This window comes from Arachis ipaensis, chromosome B5 (genome assembly GCF_059453495.1).
Source record: "Arachis ipaensis isolate K30076 ecotype BB chromosome B5, ASM5945349v1, whole genome shotgun sequence".
Taxonomy (NCBI): Eukaryota; Viridiplantae; Streptophyta; class Magnoliopsida; order Fabales; family Fabaceae; genus Arachis; species Arachis ipaensis.
Genome location: NC_142440.1, coordinates 75,860,575 through 75,866,393, shown reverse-complemented (window position 1 = coordinate 75,866,393; position 5,819 = coordinate 75,860,575).

Here is a 5,819-nt window from a genome sequence, read left to right as displayed (position 1 = left end):
AGAGTGGGTGCAATTAGACATCTTCTACTATGGGCTTACAGAAAGAGCTCAGATATCTCTAGACCACTCAGCTGGTGGATCTATACACATGAGAAAAACTATTGAAGAGGCTCAAGAGCTTATTAATATAGTTGCTAGAAATCAGCATCTGTACATAAGTAGTAGGTCCTCCATAAAAGAAGAAGCCAAAGCAGTGTCTACTGAACTTGGTCCTCCAGAACAAGTTGATGAACTCAATCAACAATTGTGCTTTCTAACAAAACAGCTAGCAGAATTCAAAGAGATGCTACAAGACACTAAAAATATAGAGGCACAATTGAATCAGACAAAATAGCAGTTATCAAAGCAGATAATAGAAGAATGCCAGGCAGTTCAATTAAGAAGTGGAAAAATATTAAATACCTCACTTCAGAGCAGCAGAAAGCCAAGGAAAGAACAATTGACAGAGGATGAGAAAAATATCATCCAAAATCCCTCTGAGGACAGTAAGAGCCCAGAGAGGAACAATTCTGGCGTTCAAACGCCAGAAACAGGCAAGGAGCTGGCGTTAAACGCCCAATGGAAGCTCAGCTCTGGCGTTCAAACGCCAGAAACAGGTAAGAAGCTGGCGTCCAACGCCAATCAAGCTTCTAACCCTGGCATCCAAACACCAGTGAGGGATCAAACACACACAAGTGATGATAGCAATCCCTCTAAAAAGGCTTCTCCAACCATCTCTGTAGGAAATAAATCTACAGCAACTAAGGTTGAGGAATACAAAGCCAAGATACCTTATCCTCAAAAACTCCGCCAGGAGGAGCAGGATAAGCAATTTGCTCGCTTTGCAGACTATCTCAGGACTCTTGAAATAAAGATTCCGTTTGCAGAGGCACTTGAGCAAATACCCTCTTATGCCAAGTTCATGAAAGATATCTTGAGTCATAAGAAGGATTGGAGAGAAACTGAAAGAGTTCTCCTCACTGAAGAATGCAGTGCAGTCATTCTGAAAAGCTTCCCAGAAAAGCTTAAAGATCTCGAGAGCTTTATGATACCATGCATATTAGAGGGTAATTGCACCAAGACAGCTTTATGTGATCTTGGAGCAAGCATCAACCTAATCCCTGCATCCACTATCAGAAAGCTTGGCTTGACTGAAGAGGTCAAACCAACCCGGATCTATCTTCAACTTGCTGATGGCTCCATTAAATACCCATCAGGCATAATTGAGGACATGATTGTCAAGGTTAGGCCATTTGCCTTTCCTACTGACTTTGTAGTGCGGGAAATGGAGGAGCACAAGAGTGCAACTCTCATTCTAGAAAGACCATTCCTAGCAACTGGACGAACCCTCATTGACGTCCAAAAAGGGAAGATAACCATGAGAGTCAATGAGGATGAGTTTAAGTTGAATGTTGTCAAAGCTATGCAACATCCAGATACATTAGACGACTGCCTGAGCGTTGATATTATTGACTCCCTGGTGGAAGAGGTCAATATGACTGAGAGTCTCGAATCAGAGCTAGAGGACATTTTTAAAGATGTTCAGCCTGATCTGGAGGAACCAGAGGAAATAAAAGAACCTCTGAAAACTCCTCAGTAAGAGGAGAAACCTCCTAAACCCGAGCTCAAACCACTATCACCATCCCTGAAATATGCATTTCTGGGAGAAGGTGACACTTTTCCTGTAATCATAAGCTCTGCTTTAGAGCCACAGGAAGAGAAAGCACTAACTCAGGTGCTAAGGACACACAAGACAGCTCTTGGGTGCTCCATAAGTGATCTTAAGGGCATTAGCCCAGCCAAATGCATGCACAAGATCCTATTGGAGGATGATGCTAAGCTAGTGGTTCAACCACAGAGGCGGCTAAATCCCACCATGAAGGAGGTGGTGCAGAAAGAGGTCACTAAGTTACTAGAGGCTGGGATTATTTATCCTATTTCTCATAGCCCCTGGATGAGTCCTGTCCATGTTGTCTCTAAGAAGGGAGGTATGACAGTGGTTCATAATGAAAAAAATGAACTGGTTCCTACAAGAACAGTTACAGGGTGGCGTATGTGTATTGACTACAGAAGGCTCAATACAGCCACCAGGAAGGATCACTTCCCTTTACCATTCATAGACTAGATGCTAGAAAGACTAGCAGGTCATGAATACTACTGCTTTTTGGATGGCTATTCAGGTTACAACCAAATTGCAGTAGATCCTTAGGACCAAGAGAAAACAGCATTCACATGTCCATCTGGAGTATTTGCATATAGAAGAATGCCTTTTGGTCTGTGCAATGCACCTGCAACCTTTCAGAGGTGCATGCTATCTATCTTCTCTGATATGGTAGAGAAATTTCTGGAAGTCTTCATGGATGACTTCTCAGTATTTGGAGACTCATTTAGCTCCTGTCTTAACCATCTAGCACTTGTTCTGAAAAGATGCCAAGAGACTAACCTAGTTCTAAATTGGGAAAAATGTCACTTTATGGTGACTGAAGGAATTTTCCTTGGGCATAAAATTTCGAACAAGAGAATAGAGGTGGATCAAGCTAAGGTAGAGGTAATTGAAAAATTACCACCACCCACCAATGTTAAGGCAATCAGAAGCTTTCTGGGGCATGCAGGATTCTATAGGAGGTTTATAAAGGATTTTTCAAAAATCGCAAAACTTCTGAGCAATCTGCTAGCTGCTGACATGCCATTTGTGTTTGACACAGAGTGTCTGCAGGTATTTGAAACCCTGAAAGCTAAGTTGGTCACAGCACCAGTTATTTCTGCACCTGATTGGACATTACCTTTAGAACTAATGTGTGATGCCAGTGACCATGCCATTGGTGCAGTATTGGGACAGAGGTATAACAAGCTTCTGCATGTCATTTATTATGCTAGCCGTGTTTTAAATGATGCCCAGAAAAATTACATATCCACAGAAAAAGAGCTGCTTGCAATGGTTTATGCCATTGATAAGTTTAGATCATACTTAGTAGGATCAAAAGTGATTGTGTACACTGACCATGGTGCTCTTAAATATCTACTCACAAAGCAGGATTCAAAGCCCAGGCTCATAAGATGGGTGTTGCTTCTGCAAGAGTTTGATATAGAAATAAGAGACAGAAAAGGGACAGAAAATCAAGTAGCTGATCACCTATCCCGGATAGAACCAGTAGCAGGAGCATTTCCCCTCCTACTGAGATCTCTGAAACCTTTCCGGATGAGCAATTGTTTGCTATTCAAGAAGCTCTGTGGTTTGCAGACATAGCAAACTATAAGACACAAGGTTCTTGATGAGCGGATAATTTATACGCTTTTTGGCATTGTTTTTAGTATGTTTTTAGTAGAATCTAGTTACTTTTAGGGATGTTTTCATTAGTTTTTATGTTAAATTCACATTTCTGGACTTTACTATGAGTTTGTGTGTTTTTCTATGATTTCAGGTATTTTCTGGCTGAAATTGAAGGACTTGAGCAAAAATCAGATTCAGAGGTTGAAGAAGGACTGCTGATGCTGTTGGATTCTGACCTCCCTGCACTCAAAGTGGATTTTCTGGAGCTACAGAACTCAAAATGGCGCGCTTCTAATTGCGTTGGAAAGTAGACTTCCAGGGCTTTCCCGCAATATATAATAGTTCATACTTTGGCAGAGTTTAGATGACGTAAAAGGGTGTTGAACGTCAGTTCTACGCTGCTGTCTAGAGTTAAACGCCAGAAATAAGTCATAAACCAGAGTTGAACGCCAGAAATACGTTACAACCTGGCGTTCAACTCCAAAAAGAGCCTCTGCACGTGTAACATTCAAGCTCAGCCGAAGCACACACCAAGTGGGCCCCGGAAGTGGATTTATGCATCAATTACTTACTTCTGTAAACCCTAGTAGCTAGTTTATTATAAATAGGACTTTTTACTATTGTATTAGACATCTTTGGACGCCGAGTTCTTAGATCATAGGGGCTGGCCATTCGGTCATGCCTGGACCTTTCACTTATGTATTTTTAACGGTAGAGTTTCTACACTCCATAGATTAAGGTGTGGAGCTCTGCTGTTCCTCAAAGATTAATGCAAAGTACTACTGTTTTCTATTCAATTCATCTTATTTTGCTTCTAAGATATTAATTCGCACTTCAACCTGAATGTGATGAACGTGACAATCATCATCATTCCCTATGAATACGTGCCTGACAACCACCTCCGTTCTACCTTAGATTGAATGAGTGTCTCTTAGATCTCTTAATCGGAATCTTCGTGGTGTAAGCTAGAATGATGGCGGCATTCAAGAGAATCCGGAAAGTCTAAACCTTGTCTGTGGTATTCCGAGTAGGATTCAATGATTGAATGACTGTGACGAGCTTCAAACTCGCGATTGCTGGGCATGGTGACAGACGCAAAAGGAGGGTAAATCCTATTCCAGCATGATCGGGAACCTCAGATGATTAGCCGTGCCGTGACAGGGCATCTTGGACCATTTTCACAAGAGGAGGGGATGTAGCCACTGACAATGGTGATGCCCTTGCATAAAGCCAGCCATAGAAAGGAGTAAGACTGATTGGATGAAGATAGCAGGAAAGCGGAGGTTCAGAGGAACGATTGCATCTCCACACGCTTATCTGAAATTCTCACCAATGATTTACATAAGTATTTCTATCCTTCTTTTATTACTGCATTTCGAAAACCACATAACTATTTTATATCCGCCTGACTGAGATTTACAAGGTGACCATAGCTTGCTTTATACCAACAATCTTCGTGGGATTCGACCCTTACTCACGTAAGGTATTACTTGGATGACCCAGTGCACTTGCTGGTTAGTTATGCGAAGTTGTGAAGATATGTTTAGACCATGGTTCTGTGCATCCGTTTTTGGTGCCATTGCCAGGGAATCAATTTCGAACAACAATTCACAACCTGAGTAACAATTTCGCATACCAAGTTTTTGGTGCCATTGCCAGGGAATCAATTTCGAACAACAATTCACAACCTGAGTAACAATTTCGCATACCAAGTTTTTGGCACCGTTGCCGAGGATTGTTTGAGTTTGGACAACTGACGGTTCATCTCGTTGCTCAGATTAGGTAATTTTCTTTTTGTTTTCTTTTCAAAAATTTTTCAAAAATCTTTCAAAATTTTCTCCTTTGTTTTCGAAAAAATTTTAAAATAAAAATGTTTTCAAAAATTTTATAATTTTATTCAAAATTTTTAAGAATGAATTCTAGTGTTTCATGAAGCATGTGAAGCTTGGCTGGCTGTAAAGCCATGTCTAAATTCCTTTAGACTGAGGCTTCCAATTTGTTATCAAGAGCAAGCTAGTTGGTGCTAATCCACCTGCTACTGTTCATGATCTACCTGCTACATGCTAAAGCTTGGCTGGCTATTATGCCATGCCTGACCATTTGATTGGAGCTTTAGACTAAAAGAGCATAAAATTCCTGGAATTCATATTAAAAATTTTGGAATCCTTATTTTTTTTGTTTTTCAAATAATTTTCAAAAAAAAAAAAAACAAAAAAATTAGAAAATCATAAAAATCAAAAATATTTTTTGTGTTTCTTGTTTGAGTCTTGAGTCATGTTATAAGTTTGGTGTCAATTGCATGTGCATCTTGCATTTTTTTCGAAAATTTCATGCATTCATGGTGTTCTTCATGATCTTCAAGTTGTTCTTGGTAAGTCTTCTTGTTTGATCTTTGCATTTGCATGTTTTGTGTCTTTTCTTGTTTTTCATATGCATTCTTGAATTCTTAGTGCCTAAGCATTAAAGAATTCTAAGTTTGGTGTCTTGCATGTTTTCTTTGCATTAAAAAATTTTTCAAAAATGTGTTCTTGATGTTCATCATGATCTTCAAAGTGTTCTTGGTGTGCAT